General features: G+C 40.2%; 2 pseudogenes; one reads left to right on the top strand and one right to left on the bottom strand.

The window, feature by feature from the left end:
• Positions 1 to 1,613: 1,613 nt before the first annotated feature.
• On the bottom strand, positions 1,614 to 3,023 carry LOC123457301 (annotated as a pseudogene).
• An 8,689-nt stretch (positions 3,024 to 11,712) lies between these two features.
• LOC123457302 lies at positions 11,713 to 20,881 on the top strand (annotated as a pseudogene).
• The last annotated feature ends 335 nt before the right edge of the window (positions 20,882 to 21,216 follow it).

Raw genomic sequence — 21,216 nt, forward strand, 5'->3', positions numbered from 1 at the left:
TATCTCTTCTCCAACCTTCACTGTGCCCATTTTCTCCCCAGTACCTTTCCACCGCTGTAATCTGAACTTCCACTTGACTATCAGCTATCCCCTCCTCTCATACTACCTTGGTTTCCCTCACTCCAAACCTCAGTCTAGCTTCCCTACAAATATTACTGATGCTTGCTGCCACGTACAAACACATCAAACTATTCCATTTATTCCATTTTAGGATCTGCATATGAGAGAGAACATGCATTTGTATGTCTGAGCTTATGCTGTGAAACCTGCCTTACTATGATTTTTTCTCAAAGTTCATACATTTTCATGTAAATTTCTTTTTTGAAAAAAATTACTTATTTGGACATAGATAAATGATAATAGACGATAGATAGATAGATAGATAGATAGATAGATAGATAGATAGATAAAGTATGTGTAGATCAGATCCTCTTGCTACAGAAAACAAACTCCAGACACATGCACATCTGGCTTGATCTAGGTATTGTAGAATCAATCACAGTCCAGCAGGCTTTGTAACCTTTAAGTCATTTCCCAGGCTCTCTTTCATTAGTTCATTTTTTCAGTATGTATATGTATCATATCTTCATTATCCATTAATTAGTTGATTTAAGTATGGGGTGATTCTGTGCCCTGATAATGATGAAAAGAAAAGCTAAAACTCGACTGTGAAAGTGTCTCTAAAGTTAGGAGTCCTTAGGATACTTTCCCAGGATTGGAATATCTGGATCTGACTACAGATTTAGATTTATTTTTTATGTGTGTTTTTAAACCTATTTATTTTATTTTTTCTTTAGTCCCAAGTAATTTCAGCTATTTTTTCTTTCACTGTCTGTATTCCAACCATGACTGGCAGAGTAACAATTCTCCAAGTAACTTTGAATATTAGCAGAAAAGATACACCTGATAGGGAACCAAAACTTACATTCTTATAAACCAAATGAAACATATTTTTTAAGTCATAAAGTTTCTCAAGGGAGCTCCAAAACAGAAGTAGCACTCTTCATTCTCATATAGTCATAATGGAGACCCTTAAGTGCCTGTCTCCTCATTAAGTCTTCCCAAATTGTTGATAAAATCATGGAGCATACATACACTAGAAAATCTAAATTTCCTTGTTAAACAAATGGGTCAAAAGTGACTGTAACTTTCTGTTGGTATAACATAAAACCGCAAAGGATCTCAAGATGACACAAATTGTCTAAAGGTGCAACCAGGCAAGTAAAGATGAATGAGGCTTTGCAATACAGACCATCTGCAGGTCAACAGGGCAGCAACCTTAGGGTCCATGAATCCCAAGACATTCATTTTTCCATTTCGTCACAAGCGGCAAAATGCCATAGATGCTGCTGCAGACAGTGATACTGATGCCCGCAAAAATGGCAAGACAACTCCCAAAATGAAAGACTTCCAGCTGCAGAGCCCGTCTCTACTGACCCATCTCTCATTCAGCTTGCAGGGCATGGGCAGGAACTGTGAGAACGAGTGACTTCATCAGATGCTATTCCTTCAGGAACCCAACTCAGCCGTATGAACTGGCTCTAGGTCCAAAGGCTCACCTCTAGTCTGTTAAACTCCCAACTCCTCCAAATTTATTTTTCAACCGGTACTCTTCAGTCATCTTCTACAGTTGGTTTGATTGTCACCCCTCTTCTTATCTGACCCCAACCAATTAAACCCCAGTGCTTCTCAACTCTTCGGCTGCGGGCAATTTTCTCTCCGACTTCTGTGCACACGGGGCGGTCAGAACGATTTTGCCCAGGTCAGCTTTGACGGCGCTGACCCTCCCTCCGGTGGACAGGGAGCCGATGTTGACCATGAGCACTTCGTTCTTGGACAGCTTCTGGACCTCGGCCGCTTTCGTGTCTCCTTCGGTGAGCACGCCCTGCAGCCGCCTCAGCAGGAAGGAGATTTCCAGCTCGGTGACTATCTCGGGCAGAGCTCCCACGGCGCCCGGCACCTGTCCCACCATGCGGTCGGCGGGCACAGGGTGGGGTCGATCTTCGTTCCCACGCCGATCAGGCCTGCGGGGCCGCGTTCTGCAGGTCCTTGTGCTCGGCGAACAGCCACACGGTTTTGGAGAAGATGGGCCGGCAGCGCAGCTTCCCTCGGCTGTCTTTGGAGACAATGCCGGGCCTCACCCGATCTCCTGGCCCATCTTCAGCACCCCTCGCAGGATGCTGCACTTCGCGGCAGGGCTGGTTGACGTCGAACCAGCGGATGACGACGAGCCGCCTCCGACGTGAAGTCCCCGGGGGCACGGGGATCTTCTTGACTGTGTACTAGCAGACCCCTTCCGTGCTGTACTTCACTGGGCCGAGATGGGGAAGACCGGGGCCCCCTCTGCCGCCGTGCCTCGCACGAAGGCCAGGATCTGCTCGTACTGCACACGGGCCTGGCTCTCTCTCACCGGGTCGATCTTGTTCTGCAGGATCAGGATGTGCTTGAGCTTCACGATCTCGAAGGCCGCCAGGTGCTCCGAGGTCTGCGGCTGCGGGCCCCACTCGTTGCCCGCGATGAGGCAGAGGGCCGCGTCCATCACGGCTGCCCCGTTCAGCGTGGTGGCCATGAGGATGTCGTAGCCGGGGCAGCCCACGAAGGACACGTGCCGCACTGGCTGGAAGTTGCCTCGGTGCCAGGGATGTCGGCGGGGGCTCGGTGGGGAGCGGCGGCCCAGCCGCGGGCAGGCAGGTGCGCAGCTGGCAGATCTGGGCGTTGGCGTGGCCCAGCTTGGTGGCGATGCTCCTCTCCAGCTCGGTCGTGAAGCGCACTGTGTGCACGCCCGAAAGGGCCTTCACTGCCGTGGACTTGCCGTGCGCCGCGTGCCCGATGGTGCCAACGTTGATGGTGGCCTGCCAGCTGGTCACTTCGCCAGATGGCGGTGTCAGCTGGCTCACGTCCAGCGTGCACAGGTCCTGTCGGGACAGGTGCGGCTGCCTGAGGCTCCCTCTGGCCTGCCCTCGGCCATGTCGCCACGCCAGATTTATATTCAGGTATAGAGAGACCTCCAAAGTTATTTCCATCATGTGTATACAAGTTTTCACTCCCACCAGTAATGAATAAGGGCTCCTCTTTCCTCACACCCTTGGCATCATTTGATGTCATTTGATCTTTGGAAGTTAGCCGTTATAACCAGAGTGAGTAGCATAGGTCTCCTTGTCCTCCAAATAAACTCCATAAGATGGTGCCATTTTCTGTATCAGGCATTATTTGGACACTGAGGATTCAAAACAGGGTCATCTGATTTGAAGGCAAAATATATATTCTCAACAACCTTTGCATTGAGCCTTTTTTTTTTTTTTTTTGAGTCTCAAGTGATGTGGAATTCATTCTATTCACTTTGTAGTCTCAGGTTGGCCTAGAACTCACAGCAGTCCTACCTCCACATCCTAAGTGCTGTGATGAAAGGCATGTGCCAGCATGCATGGCTCCAAGGGCTCTTTTATCTTTATTCTAAGTTAGCTTTATTAGTGCCTTATAATGTTCCTCAGTTTTATTTACTCTTTTTTCATTCTTTTTTTTTCTTCCCATATTTCTTTTTTTTTTTTAATTTTTATTAACATTTTCCATGATTATAAAATATATCCCATGGTAATTCCCTCCGTCCCCACCCCCACAATTTACCATTTGAAATTCCATTCTCCATCATATTACCTCCCCATTACAATCATTGTAATTACATATATACAATATCAACCTATTAAGTATCCTCCTCCCTTCCTTTCTCCACCCTTTATGTCTCCTTTTCAACTTACTGGCCTCTGCTACTAAGTATTTTCATTCTCACGCAGAAGCCCAGTCATCTGTAGCTAGGATCCACATATGAGAGAGAACATGTGGCGCTTGGCTTTCTGGGCCTGGGTTACCTGACTTAGTATAATACTTTCCAGGTCCATCCATTTTTCTGCAAATTTCATAACTTCATTTTTCTTTATTGCTGAGTAGAACTCCATTGTATAAATGTGCCACATCTTCATTATCCACTCATCTGTTGAGGGACATCTAGGCTGGTTCCATTTCCCAGCTATTATAAATTGAGCAGCAATAGACATGGTTGAGCATGTACTTCTAAGGAAATGAGATGAGTCCTTTGGATATATGCCTAGGAGCGCTATAGCTGGGTCATATGGTAGATCAATCTCTAGCTGTTTTAGGAACCTCCACACTGTTTTCCACAATGGCTGGACCAGATTGCATTCCCACCAGCAGTGCAGAAGGGTTCCTTTTTTTCCACATCCCCGCCAACATTTATGATCATTTGTTTTCATGATGGTGGCCAATCTGACAGGAGTGAGATGGAATCTCAATGTAGTTTTAATCTGCATTTCCCTGATGACTAGTGACGTAGAACATTTTTTTTAGATGCTTATATGCCATTCATATTTCTTCCTTTGAGAACTCTCTATTTAGCTCCATAGCCCATTTTTTGATTGGCTTGTTTGATTCCTTATTATTTAACTTTTTGAGTTCTTTGTATATCCTAGATATTAATCCTCTATCAGATATATAGCTGGCGAAGATTTTTTCCCATTCTGTAGCTTGCTCTTTGCTTTTTTCACTGTGTCCTTTGCGGTGCAAAATCTTTGTAATTTCACTAGGTCCCAGTGGTTAATCTGTGGTTTTATTGCCTGAGCAATTGGGGTTGTATTCACAAAGTCTTTGCCAAGACCAATATGTTGAAGGGTTTCCCCTACTTTTTCCTCTAGCAGTTTCAAAGTTTCCGGTCTGATGTTAAGGTCTTTAATCCATTTGGACTTAATTCTTGTGCATGGCGAGAGAGAAGAATCTATTTTCATCCTTCTGCAGATATTTATCCAGTTTTCAAAACACCATTTGCTGAAGAGGCTGTCTCTTCTCCAATGAGTATTTTTGGCATTTTTATCGAATATCAGGTGGCTATAGCTACTTGGGCTTACATCTGGGTCCTCTATTCTGTTCCACTGATCTACATGTCTGTTTTTGTGCCAGTACCATGCTGTTTTTGTTACTATGGCTCTGTAGTATAGGTTAAAATCAGGTATGGTGATACCACCAGCCTCTTTTTTGTTGCTCAGTATTATTTTAGATATTCGAAGTTCTTTGTGATTCCAAATGAATTTTTGGATTGTTTTTTCTATTTCCATGAAGAAAGCCTTTGGAATTTTGATAGGGATTGCATTAAATGTGTAGATTGCTTTAGGTAAGATTGCCATTTTCACGATATTGATTCTTCCAATCCAGGAACAAGGGATGTTTCTCCACTTTCTAGTGTCTTCTGCAATTTCTCGCTTGAGTGTTTTAAAGTTCTCATTGTATAGATTCTTTACTTCCTTGGTTAGGTTTATTCCAAGGTATTTTTTTTTTTTTTTTTTTGATGCAATTGTGAATGGGAGTGATTCTCTGATTTCATCCTCTGTGTGTTTGTTGTTAGCATATATGAAGGCTACTGATTTCTGTGTATTTATTTTGTATCCTGCTACATTGCTGTAGGTTTTGATCAGCTCTAACAGCTTGCTAGTAGAGTCTTTAGGGACCTTTATGTATAGAATCATGTCATCTGCAAATAATGATAACTTGATTTCTTCCTTTCCAATTTGTATCCCTTTTATGTGTGTCTCTTGCCTTATTGCTATGGCTAAGACTTCCAAAACTATATTAAATAGAAGTGGGACAGTGGACACCCTTGTCTTGTTCCTGATTTTAGTGGAAAAGCTTCCAGTTTTTCCCCATTTAGTAATATGTTGGCTGTAGGCTTGTCATAAATAGCCTTTATTATATTGAGATATGTTCCTTCTATTCCCAGTCTCTGTAGGACTTTTATCATGAAGGGATGTTGGATTTTGTCAAATGCTCTCTCTGCATCTAATGAGATGATCATGTGATTTTTGTCCTTCAACCCGTTTATGTAATGTATTACATTTATAGATTTGCGTATGTTGAACCATCCCTGCATCTCTGGGATAAAGCCTACTTGGTCAGGGTGAATGATCGTTTTGATATACTCTTGTATTATGTTTGCCAATATTTTGTTGAGAATTTTTGCATCTATGTTCATGAGGGAGATTGGTCTGTAATTTTCTTTTTTTGTTCTATCTTTGCCTGGTTTTGGTATCAGGGTGATGCTGGCCTCATAGAAGGAGTTTGGTAGAATTCCTTCTTTTTCTATTTCCTGGAAAAGCTTAAGAAGCAATGGTGTTAGCTCTTCCTTAAATGTCTGGTAAAATTCAGCAGTGAATCCATCCGGGCCTGGGCTCTATTTAGTTGGGAGATTATTGATAACTGTTCGGATCTCCATGTTTGTTATAGGTCTATTTAAGTGATTAATCTCATTTTGATTTAATTTAGGTAGGCCATATAGATCAAGGAAATCATCCATTTCTTTCAGATTTTCATACTTTGTGGAGTATATGCTTTTATAGTATGTCCCTATGATTTTTTGAATTTCTCTGGAATCTGTTGTGATGTTACCTTTTTCATCTCTGATTTTATTAATTTGTGTCTCTTCTCTCTTTCTTTTGGTCAGATTTGCTAAGGGTTTATCAATCTTGTTTATCCTTTCAAAGAGCCAACTCTTTGTTTCATTAATTCTTTGGGTTGTTCTTTTTGTTTCTATTTCATTAATTTCTGCCCTAATCGTTATTATTTCTTCCCGTCTACTGATTTTTGGTTTGCCTTGTTCTTCTTTTTCTGAGGCTTTAAGGCGAAGCATTAGGTTGTTTACTTGCGACCTTTCTAATTTCTTAATATAGGCACTTAAGGCTATAAATTTACCTCTTAGAACTGCCTTCATTGTGTCCCAGAGATTTTGGTATGTTGTGTTCTCATTATCATTTGACTCTATAAATTTTTTGATTTCCTTTTTGATTTCGTCATTGACCCACTCATCATTTAGTAATGTATTGTTTAGTCTCATGATTTTGTGTATGCTCTATAGCCTTTCTTGCTACTGATTTGTAGTTTAATTCCATTGTGGTCAGATAGAATGCAAGGAATTATTTCAATTTTCCTGAATTTGTTAAGATTTGCTTTGTGTCCTAATATATGGTCTATTTTAGAGCATGTTCCATGTGCTGCTGAAAAGAATGTATATTCTGCAGCCTTTGGATGAAATGTCCTGTATATATCTGTTAGGTCCATTCCTTCTATGACCTCATTTAGTCCAGATGCCTCTCTGTTTATTCTTTCCCTGGATGACCTGTCAATTGATGAGAGTGGGGTGTTAAAGTCACCCACCACCACTGTGTTTGGTGTTATCTGTTACCTTAGTTCTAATAGTGTTTGTTTGACGAATTTGGGAGCCCCCATGTTAGGTGCATATATGTTTAGGATTGTAATGTCCTCCTGTTGAGGTGTGCCCTTAATCAATATAAAGTGACCTTCCTTATCTTTCTTGACTAACGTTGGACTAAAGTCTACCCTGTCTGATATTAGGATAGCAACCCCTGCTTGTTTTCTAGGCCCATTTGCTTGAAACACCGTCTTCCAACCTTTCACCCTAAGATAATATCTATCCTTTGTAGAAAGGTGAGTTTCTTGGAGACAACAAATTGTTGGATCCTGCTTTTTAACCCAGTCTGCAAATCTATGTCTTTTCATTGGGGCATTGAGACCCTTGATATTAAGAGATATTATTGAAAGGTGTGTATTTATGTTTGCCATTTTTTGTGTGTGTGTGTGTGTGTTACTGGTTCTACCTGTGCTCTCTTCTGTTAACTGGTATTTGAGTATAGCTTGTTTTTTCTAGGTTCCTTATATGTGTGCTTTTCCTTTTGTTCAGCATGGAGGATTCTATCAAGTATTTTCTGTAGAGCTGGTTTTGTCTTCAAATACTCCTTTAACCTGCTTTTGTCATGGAATGTCTTTATTTCTCCATCTATTTGAATGGATAACTTTGCAGGATAAAGTAACCTTGGTTGACAGTTGTTATCTTTCAGAACTTGGAATATATCACTCCAAGCCCTTCTGGCTTTAAAAGTTTGTGTTGAATAATCTGCTGTAATCCTGATGGGCTTGCTTTTGTAGGTGACTTGATTTTTCTCTCTAACTGCTTTGAATATTTTTTCTTTGGTGTGTGTGTTTCGAAGTTTGATTATAATATGGCAAGGAGAGGTTCTTTCTGCGATTTGTCTGGCTGGGGTTCTAAAGGCTTCTTGTATCTTCATTGGCACCTCTTTCCCAATTTGGGGGAAATTTTCTTCTCTGATTTTGTTGAAGATGCCTACTATGCCTCTGGAGTGGAGTTCTTCTCCTTCTACAATGCCCTGAATTCTTATATTGGACCTTTTCACAGTGTCCCGAATATCTTGAAATTCCCACTCATACTTTTCTATAAGTTTGTCTTTCTCTTTGTTGGACTGCATTAAGTCTGCCACCTGGTCTTCTAGCTTAGATATTCTGTCTCTCCCTCATCCATCTTACTGGTGAGATTTTCTACAGTTTTTTATTTCATTAACTGTGTTCTTCATTGCTAGTAATTCTGACTGGTTTTTCTTTATTATTTCTATTTCTCTATTTATGTCTTGTATTGCCTTCTTAATTTCATTAAATTGGTGTCCTGCCTCTTCTTTGATTCCTTTGATTTCCTCTTTCATTTCTTCTTTGATTGTTTTCATGTGTTCTTTGACCTCTTTGAACATATTTATAATTATTCTTTTGAACTCTTTCTCAGGCATTTCCTCTAACTCTTTCTCACTGGAGGACATTTCTGATGCATTAATACTTTTAGGTGGATTTATATCGTCTTGCTTTTTAGTGTTTCTTGTGTTATAATATATATATTTTTGCATCTTGGATTAAGTTAATGCTTGGATTTTCTAGCTAGCTGTGTATTCTTAGCTGTATCAATTGATTTGATGTAATATATTTTTAGGGTAGGACCTTAAGGTATTAGGTGTGGCTCTTAAGACTCTCAGAGTATCTACAAAGATGTTCTTAGGGGTTGAGTTTCCCTGCTATAGGAGTATTCAAGCAGGCTGAGTGGAATAAAATACAGGTAGATTCTAAAATTTAACTAAACACTGTACACATTCAATCAAAAACAGCCCCGAGTATGTATGCAAGAGTAGTTATTATAATGACCAGATCCTCTATCAACAAAGAGGTTTAGATTTCTGGTCTGTTGAGGGATCCAAGTCAGCTTGTGACCAAGTGAGACCCTTCCCTGGTGCAATCCCAGTTACCTTGTGTGATTTTGGTCTCACAGTCAAGTTGCTGCCTGGGTCGTCAGGCTGCTGTTCTGATTTCTGGAGCTGGGCACTTGCTTTTCCTACGGGGCAAACCGAGCCGCTGCTGCTGCCTCTGCTGCTGCCGTAGCTGCCACCGCTGGAACCACCACCGCTGCTGAAGCTGCCGCTGCCGTGTCCACTGCCGCTGCTCCCCCCGAAGCTGCTGCTGCGGGATCTGCCGCCGCTGCCGCTCATGGGTCCGCTGCTGCTGGGGCCGCTGGTACCGGTGCTGGGGCTGCTGATGTTGCTCCCGAACTCTGCTCCTGCTTGGGTCCCGTTTTCAGCCCAAGTTGGCGTGGCTGGGTCCCGGGCCGCTGCTCTGTTCGCTGGAGCTGGGTTCAGGCGGTGGGGGAGGGGAGGGAGCCGCGGCTTCTCTGGTTGTCTTGCTGTTCCACGTGTTCTTCTACCTCGCAGTTTGTTCCTCCGCTGCTCGCTGCCACTCTCCCCTCACGTTTCCCGAGTTGCGGAGAGCGCGGTGTGAGGGGAAAGTCCCGCACCTGGCTTTTCCTGCGGCTCGAGCTGAGTCTGGCGGCTTTCTGCTGTGCCGCGGCTGCGGCGGTTGGCCGAGCTTGCGGAGCCGCTTTTCCCGCCTGTGCAGGCTCTGGATGCTCTATAACTCTTCTACTTCTCCGCTGCCGCCTCAATTTCCTATACACCTCACTTTTTAGTAAAAGTGTGTATTTTGCTGAGTTTTTTTGGTCTTTTTCCCCCCTAGGCTGCTTTGGCGTGGTACCTACGCCGCCATCTTAACCGGAAGTCCCTCTTTTTTCATTCTTTATACACAACTGACATTTATTATGTCATAGTTTTGAAGGCTAGAAATCAGAGGTTAAAATATCAGAAGCATTGAATTCTCCCAAAGGTTCATCTCTCCTAGGCTTTTCCATGATCAACTTTTCCCTGTGCCTTCTTTGGTCTTTTCTGCATGTTCTTCTGCTTCTGAAATTTAGTGCAGCAAAGGAGGTGCTGGGAGCAATAATCTATCTTTCTTTAAAAAAAAAGAAGGGAGAGTAGTGATGAAAAACTTATTTTTTCCTAAATAATCCTATTTCACCACTTCTGAATTTAATTCAAAGTAGATATAATTAAAAGGTTCATACATGTGTCATCAGCATCTTTTAAAAACTATATAAAATAAATTAATGTCCACAAGACATTCTATTTTTTCAATTAATCTGGAAAGTTCTTATCTTACCCATAACTGTGCACTAACTCCACAATGCTCAACACATATACCTCAACAGGGAAGGGCCAATGGGGAGGGGGTAGGTCACAGATGAGCCTAATAATGGTACCAAACTGACTGTATTTGCTGAATACAAAACTAATTAATAAAAAAATGTAAGAAGGGAAAGTAGTGATGAAAAATTTATTTTTTCCTAAATAATCCAATTTACAACTTCTGAATTTAATTCAAAGCAGATATAATTAAAAGGTTCATACATGTGTCATCATCATCTTTTAACAAACTATATAAAATACATTAACATCAACAAGACATTCTATTTTTGCAATTAAACTGGAAAGTTCTTGATGAAAGAGTATATATATATATATATATATATATATATATATATATATATATATATATATATATATGTATGTGTGTATGTATATTAGGTATATAGTAGGAATTTTATTTTATAAAATAGGTTATATACTCTTTTCCCCTCACCCCATGTTCCTGTTACCCTGGGGCCCTCCTCACTAGGGTTTTGATGGTCACTGTGGGGTCATGAAAGACCTTAGTCAGTCCCTATGGGGTAGTGGGGGGAACCTGCCTCAGGGCATTTCTACCCATTCTGTGGCTCTTACAATCATTCTACTCCCTCTTCCTCTAGGGAGCTTATCTTTTATTTTATGAAATTCCTCAATTATGTGGACTGAGATGTTTCTTACATGGAATTATCAAAGAAAAAAGCATGTATTTAAAAGAATTTAAACGGAACCCTATTATGCAACTTTCAGAAGACTACAGTAGAGGGCTGAAGAGATTGGTCAGTGTGTGAGAGTGGTTCCTGTGAAGAATGAGTGCCCAAAGGGGCCTGACAGTGCCCCAGTTTGATTCCTTCAGCACCCACATTGACAGATGGGCATGGCCACACACTTTTGTATCCCTGGTCCTGTGGGGAGCAGATATCTAGGATTCCCTGAAGAAAGCTAATAAGGTATGAAATTAGGAAGCCACTCTATTTCAAGAATAAAAGCAGGTGGATGAACAATGGAGAGGGATACTGATGTTCTCAGGTGGCCTCTGAAGGTATGCCCATGGGGTGCTGCATCAGCACACATATATGAATATATCATACTTCTCTCTCTCTCTCTCCATACACTATGCAAAAGAAAAAGGAACAAGGCATGAAGAGTTCACAAGACTTAAATTTTTATTTCTATTTGTATAAAAATTCAACTATTTATGGTTTGATATGGCAGGATATATTTTTGGGAGTCTGTGATGGGTTGATGTCTTAGCTGGACTGTGCCACGGGATGGACAGGATGCTGGGATTATGCCTTATGAGTATGATTATGATGATGATGATGATGATGATGATGATGCATTGGGTAGTCTGTAGGTAAGACTGCACAGGATCCCGTTGTCTCAGGAAGCAGGCTTACTCTCCCTATCACGAGTGGCTGAGGGAGACGCTCCCCTGCTTAGCCTGATGGCAGCGCTACAACAGTCTCCAGCCTCACACTGGAATTTATGCCACTGGATTCCCTTGTTCTCAGGCCTTTGGACTCAGATTTAGTAATAGAACCCAATTTTCCTGAGTGGCCTGGCTGGAGGAGGTATCACAGGATTTATCAGTCTATAATACTGTAGGCAGATTCCACATAATGTCTGTCTGTCTACCTATCCATTTATGTATCTAATCCATTGGTTCACAATAGTCACAACATTTATATTCAGAGAAAGCAATTTTTAAAAAAATCTGTTTTTTTTTTCTCACTGCTAGGAACCGAACATAGGATCCATGCATGTATTTTTCCGCTGATTGATACTCCCAGCCCCATCTTAATTAGTTTAAGGATGCGTTAAGTACATGTACAGAACTATGAGGAAGGAGTTAAATTTTTAACTATGTAATCGTCAATACCTCTGAAGATTTTATTGGTGTATCAACTGTAAGTGTGCATTGAAAACTTTAAGTACACTTTAGAATGTGCAACATGTTTGTATTTTATATAAAAGCTTAATGGTAGGAATTGGACATCATTGAATTTTCATTTATTTATTTTTCGAGGTAGGATCTTCCTCTAGGCCAGGCTGATCTGGAATTCACTATTTAGTCTCAAGCTGGCCTTGAACTCACAATGAACCTCCTACCTCTGCCTCCCGAAGTGCAGGGATTAAAGGCATGCACCACCATGCTTGGCTAACATTACTGACTTTTAAAACTTTTTATTATTTTGTAAGATCCTATAGTACATATTTAAATATGGAAATTCAGATGATAAAAAGTTCTAAAATTCTAAATCAGCAAACTTTTTAGTTCATAATAAAACATCTCAAAAAAAAAAAATCAAACCTCATCCCTTAGTTCAACATCCACAGTAGGATGCTAAGGTTTGTGTTCCAATACATTAAGTCCCCAACTGTTATTAATTAGATTTTGTTTTTTCACATATGTTAAGGCAAAACTATACTCTTTAAACATTGTGTAACTGTGAGGTCTCATTGTCTCAAACTTGAACATAATCTTAAATTTCCAAAATTTAAATGTATAAATTTGTTATATAGGATGTATCCGATGACTAAGTTCATTCTAACACAATGTAAAGACTTTTATGTTGTTGGAAATGACTAGTTAGATTTAATCGTTTTAGCTCACATATAACAACCTCATCAAATAGTTTTTCTTTTTATCTAACAAAGAACTAGAATTCTGTAGTTACTGAAATAATAATCTAGTTGTGAACTCAATAAACAGGGTTGTTTACAGTTATATATGATGACATTCTGAAGTATTAAAACAAAAATTGAAAAAGTATTCTCCAAATAAATCTACCAGCTACATGTAAGACTGTCTCCAGCCTGTTTTGATCATTCATTTACTTATGCTTGTGCCAAAATCAAGTCTGTTAAAGGAACCTGAGAAGGGGGGATATAGAGTTACACATGATTTAAATAGTAGATTTTTCTGCATATCTGCCTAGCACAGTAGTTTCCATAAGGTAGACTGCCTCTGCCTTGTGACCACTGCTGGTCTGTGTGACAGGTGCTTTTCCAAGGAGATGCTTGATGAATAGTCTATATTCTAAAACACTACAATATTAATTAGTATTCCAATTTCTCCATTTGGTCTCTTGTCATAACTCTTTTTTTTTTTTTTGGTTTTTCGAGGTAGGGTCTCACTCTGGTCCAGGCTGACCTGGAATTAACCCTGTAGTCTCAGGGTGGCCTTGAACTCACGGCGATCCTCCTACCTCTGCCTCCCGAGTGCTGGGATTAAAGGCATGCGCCACCATGCCGAGCATAACTCTTTTTTTATATTATATGTCAATCTTTTTAGTTTACATAAAAGATAACAATATATAATTAGATACAACATAATCTTGAGGATATCATTGACTACTTTCCCCTAATTCCTATTCATGAGTAAATCTTATGCAAAACCATGTAACGAGAAGGCTCACTGTATGTGAAAGCTAACAAAGCATTTATTTCAATAGAATGAAAAAATTCGACAGGGGTTCAGGAAGCAAATGATTTTCAACCAAACCAGTAACTGAGTCTATTTAGTTGAATGTTGGATATTAACAGGAGAGCCATTGTAGTTGTACTAAATGCACGTACAAAATATAATTAAATGAAGACATCAATATATAAGGTTTACCTTCATTATTACACATTTCATTCTTTTCCACTAACCCAAACACATTAGAGAAAAACAAGTAACATGTATTTAATATGTATCATACAATATGTATAACAGGATATATATATATATATATATATATATATATATATATATATAATCATAAAATAAAGTTTTAAAAAGATTTTTTTAATTTAATTGAGAGACAGAAACAGAAAAACAGAAAGTGAGTAAGTATGACCACACTAGGGTCCTCCTGCCATTACAAACCTCTTGTGCGTATGGCTTTATGTGGGTACTAGGGAATCAAATCCAGACCATGGGGTTTTGCAAGAAAACAACTTTTAATTGCTAAACCATGAATCCAGCCCCTATAAAAGACTCTTAAGGTGACTTTCCTATTTACTCTTTTCTTCTTGTGGTAGGGTATCACTCTAGCCCAGGGTGACTTGGAATTTACTCTGCATTCAGTCTCGGGCTGGCCTGCAGCTCACAGTAATCCTCCTAGCTCAGCCGTTTGAGCACTGGGATGAAAGGCATTGCGCCACCATGTCGGCCCCATCATTAAGTCTTGTTGGATTTTTACTTCGGGGGTTTATGTGGAGTTCACACTGTACAGTTAAGATTATTCCAAATCTACTTTCCACTAACACTTCTTTACTCTATAGTAACAAAATATTCCTAATCCCTCCCATGCTTTGCATCACTGCTGTCATTTATTTTTCACATATGTACAATATTACATTAGCAAATACATTATCTTGAACAAACTGTTACCTGTCAGATCAGTTACGAATATGAAAATCATTTTATTGTACCCTTCATTTATTGTCTGAGTAACTCATTTGTTAAAATAGGTCAGAGTTTCTCACCTATATTTATTTTCCTCCCTTTAACAACAATTCTGGCAGGGTCCATCTACAAGAAAAAAATATAATTTGTCCAAGGAAGGCTTTATTTCACATTTGCTTTTGAATATTTTTTTTTCTTGATGTAGGGTCTTGCTTTTGGCTGAGCTAACTTGAAATTCATGATATAGTCTCAGGGTGGCCTTGAACTCATGACTGTCCTCCTAACTCTACTTCCAAAATGCTGGCATTAAAGGCATGCACCACCATACCTGACTTGAATAATTTTAGGGTACAAAATTCTGTGTTAATTTTTGTATCTCAACACTTGAAATATCATTCCATTCTTTTCTTGGTTGCATGACTTCTGAAGAAAATTCGTAATACAGTCACCTGTGTTCTTCTGTAGGAAAGGCACCCACTGCCCCATCTCTTGTATTCTTTTGATATTTCTTTTGCTCTATCTGTAATTTTTTGAAGTTCAAATATGATGTGTCCAGGTTTTGGTTTAAGAATATTTTTTTAATTGTTTCAGTACTTACAGTTTGCCATTATTCATATTCCTGGAGCTATAGCTTAGTGACATTAATTGAGGAGATTTGTTATGTCATCATTACCTCAAATGTTGCTCTTTTTCTTTCTTTTACTTTCTCTTTTTCCTCTACTTATGGGATTCCCATTACCTGTAACTCACATATTATATAGCTGCACAGAGCCTTCAGGTAATACATTTTCTTCAGTCTTTCTCTTTGCTTTTGAGATTGGAATTTTGTGTTATGCCCTCAAGCTGAGAGATTCTTTGTTGGCTGTGTGCAGCCTGTTAACAAGCCAAGCAAAGGCATTCAGTATTTGATCAATTGTTTTTTGTTCTTTAGTATTTTCCTTAAAATTTCCATGCATGAACTTGCATGTTGTCTGCATTTTCCATTAAACTTTTCAATACTGTTTTGCAATTCGTAATATTATAATTTCAGCATTCATACCATGTCTGAATTTTTTTTTCTGATGCTTATTCAGTTTCTGCTGTTTTCTGCCTCTTAACAGGTCTTGTACATGTTAGTGGTGTTTGTACAAGATAGACTAGGGAAAATGAACTCTGGCAAAAAAGAAAGCATTTAGACTGTCTTGGGAAGGTTTATGGGGAGGGACAGTGTTTTGTAGCTTAAAGCTGAGTGACAGTGTTTGGGGTGACCAAGATGGTGAACGTCCCCAGTGGGACAGGATGGCCGCAGTGCTGAGTGGGGCATCATGCTTCCTCTGGGGAGGTCAGGCTTTGTAGCCATAGGACTTTGAGAACAGAAGCTCAGACAGTCCATCCACCCTCTCACCTGTCACCACAAGCAAGAGGAAAGTTTCTCCAATGGTCATGGTGAGGCCCTCTTAGAGCTCCTGTATGAAGACTTACAAAGCACCCTGGTCCTGCATATGCACACCATGACTGGTCCCCTCTGGAGTTGTCAGCTCACACCTGTTCACACTCATCCACCAATAATGTGTCAGTTATGCTGCAGTTTTCTGTCCTGGCATGGGTTCATTTTTTTTTTTTTTTTTTGGTTTTTCGAGGTAGTGTCTCACTCTGGTCCAGGCTGACCTGGAATTAACTCTGTAGTCTCAGGGTGGCCTTGAACTCACGGCGATCCTCCTACCTCTGCCTCTCGAGTGCTGGGATTAAAGGCGTGCGCCACCATGCCCGGCCGAATTTTTAAGGAGGCTTCTGCTGGTGGCCTTTGCTTAGGCCAGCTGTGCTTTAATAGCCTGCTGGTCTTAGCTAATGGACTGCTGTTTTCTTGTTATCTCACTGCTTTGACAGATCATAAAAAAAAAAAAAAAACATGATGTTTTGCTCAGTTTTTAACTTCTTGCTGGGATAGAGTGATGGGTACTGCACTCCTCACTTGCCAGGTTGTTCTGCAAGGTTTTCATTTTGTCTTACTAATAAGAATGGAATATAATTTAAGTTCAACACACTGACCTTCCTACTCGTCAAAGTTTGAGAATAACTAGTCTAGCAAAATTATAGCACTGTGTGAAATTCTGTCAATTTACAAATGAAATGGCTTAGCAGCTTGCCATAGACAGGACATGCTCAGCACGGCAGAGGAGAGAAGGATCTTCCAAATCAAGGTTGAAGATTCAAGGTATTCAAGGAATCAAGTGTCTCTCTTTCTCAATCTCTTTCCCCTTTTGATTTGAAGGAAGAATTTCAAATAGTTCTATACTCAAGGTTCCTGAAGAATATTTTCTTCCTACTTCCCAGATTACTCCAAAGTAGCTGTGTTAGCATTGCAGTAAAGGGGCTAAATGACTTCATACCACCTGATGTTTGAAAATTAGCAATTCACAAAGAAGTTCACATACAGCACCTTACTCCTGGAATATTCAGAGCTTAGTGGGAACACCCTGCTTCTTATTAATATAAGTTACTTAATAACATCAGTCAACTTTTCTCTCAGACATGTGGAGGAAATTCAATCACAATGAAGAAAAAAAATATTTGCCTGGCATGGTGGTGTACACCTTTAGTCCTAGCACTCGGGAGGACTGAGGTAGGAAAATCAACGTGTGTTCAAGACCAGCCTGAGCTACACAGCAAGTTTCAGGTCAGGCTAGGCTAGAGTAAGACTCTGTTTTGAAAGAAAAAAAACAAAAAACAAAAAACAAAAACTTCTAGAAACACTCTACTCTGAAAAAAAGTGAGAATTAAACAGCCATTTTCACATAAACATAAGATATTAGCAGATTCTTCTTATTCCATTATAGTTGGGCTACAGTTTCATCAGATGAAGGTGAGTAAAAGGTTAGTGAAGTTTTTGTTTAAATAGAGCAAATATATTCATTATATTCCACCAGATGATGGAATATGTGTATATTTAAATACTTTATTTATTTGCAAGCAGAGAGAGATGGGTAGGGACGGGAAGGGTATGGGCATGCCAGGTTCTCTTGCCATTGCAAAAGAATTCCAGACACATACGCCAATGTGTGCTTCTGGCTTTATATGGGTACTGGGGAAATGAGCCCAGGTCATCAGGCTTTATTAGCAAGCACCTTAACTGCTGAGACCTCTCTCGAGCCCCTAATTTTATATATATACATACACACATACATATGTTTACATATTTATATATTAACAGTCTTAAAAACAGGAACATATACTCTGAAAGGAGAGAATTAAAGTGACAAGCTTTTAAAATTAAAAACAAAAACAGCCAGGTGTGGTGGCACATGTGTTTAATCCCAGCACTCAGGAGGTAGAAGTAGGAGGATTGCAGTTTGAGGCCACATTGAAACTACATAGTGAATTCCAGGTAAGCCTAGGCTACAGTGTTACCCTACCTCAAAAAACAAAAACAAAACAAAACAAAAATAATGCTTTAAGGGCTGGAGACATGGCTTAGCAATTAAAGTGCTTGCGTGTAAAGCCAAAAGACCCAAGTTTGAATTTCCCATGACCCATGTAAGCCTGATGCACAAGGTGGCACATGCCTCTGGAGTTCGTTTACAATGGCTAGATGCCCTGGTGTGCCCATTCTCTCTCTTTTCCTCTCTCTGTCTCTTTATATCTCTCTCTCAAATAAGTACATAAAATAAAAATAAAAAAAAAACAAACTCTTTGCATTAAAATAATTTCCCAAAGACTGAACAAGCTAAGTGTGGTACACACACACACACACACACACACACACACACACACACAATTATTTTTATTTTTTCGTGAGGAGGCAACAATGTCTTCTTGTGATAGACTCTGAAGGTAAATCTGGTCATGATTGTGAACACCTATAATCTAATCACTTAGGAGTCTGAAACTGTAGAAACACAATCCCAGGCATGCCAACTACATAGCAAGACTTGTCCCTGAAAATATATACAATTAAATAAAATAACAATAAGGCTGACAGCTCCACCTCAGATGCTAGCTCTAGCTGGCCATCAGTCACATACTCCCTGTGACTTCTGTACCCATGGCCGCCATCGAAGCTACCTGCCTCCCTCTGGGCTGATCGCTTCTCATTTGCCGCACACTGAGTCGTCATAATTAGTCCTCATGGTGAAGCCATCAAGGACCATAAAAATCAAGTTGGTCCCAAGAAAATCCATCCTCCCTCAGAGGAAGTAGAAGACAGTGAGGTTGAAGAAATGCCAGAAGATGACAGCAGTGGAGAGCATGTTGTCATTCCTCAGGAAAAAAAAGCCAAAAAGGCCACATCTCCAACAAAGAAGGTGGTGGCTCCCCAAACAAAAAAGGTTGCAGTTTCCACACCTTCCAGGAAAGCAGCTGTCACCCCAGGCACAAAGGCAGCTGCTGCACCAGCAAAGAAGGCAGTTACACCAGCCAAGGCAGCCCCATCGCCTGACAAGAAGGGAGCCTCACAAGTGAAAGCATTGGTAGCAGCCCCTGTCACACCAGCTGAGGGAGCAAAGAATGGCAAGCATGCCAAGAAGGAAGACAGTGATGATGAGGATGATGATGAAGAAGATAGTGAGGAAGAAGAGGAGGAGGAGGAACATGATTAAGAGAATAAATCTGAGCCAGCAGGGGTGAAAGCAGCAGCTGCTGCCCCTGCCTCAAAGGATGAAGAAGATGAGGAGGAGGAAGAGGAAGATGATCCTGAAAAGAAGCTATGGAGATTATACCAGCTAAAGGAAAGAAAGCTCCTGCAAAAAGTTATTCCTGTGAAAGCAAACAAAAATGTGGGTGAGGAGGAGCATGAAGATAATGAAGATGACAAGGAAGAGGAAGAAGAAGATTAGAAGGCAAAAGATGAGGAGGAAAAGCCTGTTAAAGAAACATCTCGAAAAAGAAAGAAGAAAATGCACAAACACAAACCAGCTCCTGAAGCCAAGAAACAGAAAGTGGAAGGTAATCAGAAAGTAGAAGGATCCAAACCAACCACATATTTCAACTTCTTTATTGAAACTGAATCTTCACAAATCTGTTGCTGAATTAAAAGTTGTCATCAGTAAACATTTTGCTAAAAATGATCTTGCTGGGAACTTTGGTTATGTAGATCTTTAATCTGCTGAAGACACAGAAAAAGCCTTGGAATTCACAGGTTTAAAGGTCTTTGGTAATGAAATTAAACTATAGATACCAAAAGGAAGAGACAGTAAGAAAGTTCAAGCTGCAAAAACACTTTGTCCAAAAACCTTTTTTTCAGCATCACTCAGGATTAACTAAAAGAGATGTTTGATGATGCCATTAAATCATATTAATCAGGATGGAAGAGTAAAGGGATTGCTTATATTGAATTTAAACAGAAGCAAATGCAGAGAAAATCTTGGAAGAAATGCAGGGGACAGATATTGATGGGTAATCTGCTTCCCTTCACTACACTGTAGAGAAAGGTCAAAGGCAAGAGAGAGCTGAGAAAATAGCACCTGGAGTGGTGAATAAAAAACATTAGTTTTAAGTAATCTCTCCTACAGTGCAACAGTAGAAACTCCTCAGGAAGTATTTGAGGCAACATTTATCAAAGTGCCCCAGAACCCTAATGGCAAATATAAAAGGATGCACTTAGAGAAATTGCTTCATTTGAAGATGCTGAAGAAGCTTTAAACTCCTGTACTAAACTGAAAGTTGAAGGTAGAGCAATCAGGCTGGAGTTACAAGGACCTAGAGGATCACCTAATGCAAGAAGTCAGCCTTCCAAGACACAGTTTGTGAAAAGTCTGTCTGAAAAGACCACTGAAGAGACCTTAAATAATCATTTGAGGGCTCTGCTCATGCAACAATAGTCATGGATCAGGAAACTGTGCCCTCCAAACGGTTTGGTTTTGCAGACTTCAACAGTGAGGAAGATGCCAAAGCTGCCAAGGAGGCCATGGAAGATGGTGAAATTGATGTAAACAAAGTTCCCTTGGACTGGGCCAAGCCTAAGGGATAAGGTGGCTTTGAGAGCCATGGTGGAGGCAGAGGAGACTTTGGAGGCAGAGGAGGCTTCAAAGGAGGCAAACAATGTGGAGGAGACTTTAAGCCACAAGGAAAGAAAACAAAATCTGAATAGTTCTTTCTGTGCCAGTCTTTCCCTCTTCCATTGGAAAGAAAGGACTCCGGGGTTAATATTTTGTAACCTGTTCAATGACAGAGCCTTCTGAGGACATTCCAAGATAGAATACAGTCCTATGGTCTACTTGGAATCCACATAGATAACATTTCAAGAGAGATTCCCCGTTTGTTTTGATTGGATATTCATAAAAAAGTTTTCAAAGAAATAAGTGATAGTGCTGACTCTTATCTGTAAGTTTTGAATTTTTTTAATCCCATGGACAAAATGATTATTTTCCCTAAAATAGGGATTTTTTTGTGTGTATATTGGGGTTGGAAAAGAATATTTTATCA

Source organism: Jaculus jaculus, unplaced genomic scaffold (genome assembly GCF_020740685.1).
Source record: "Jaculus jaculus isolate mJacJac1 unplaced genomic scaffold, mJacJac1.mat.Y.cur mat_scaffold_35_1_3033546_arrow_ctg1, whole genome shotgun sequence".
Taxonomy (NCBI): Eukaryota; Metazoa; Chordata; class Mammalia; order Rodentia; family Dipodidae; genus Jaculus; species Jaculus jaculus.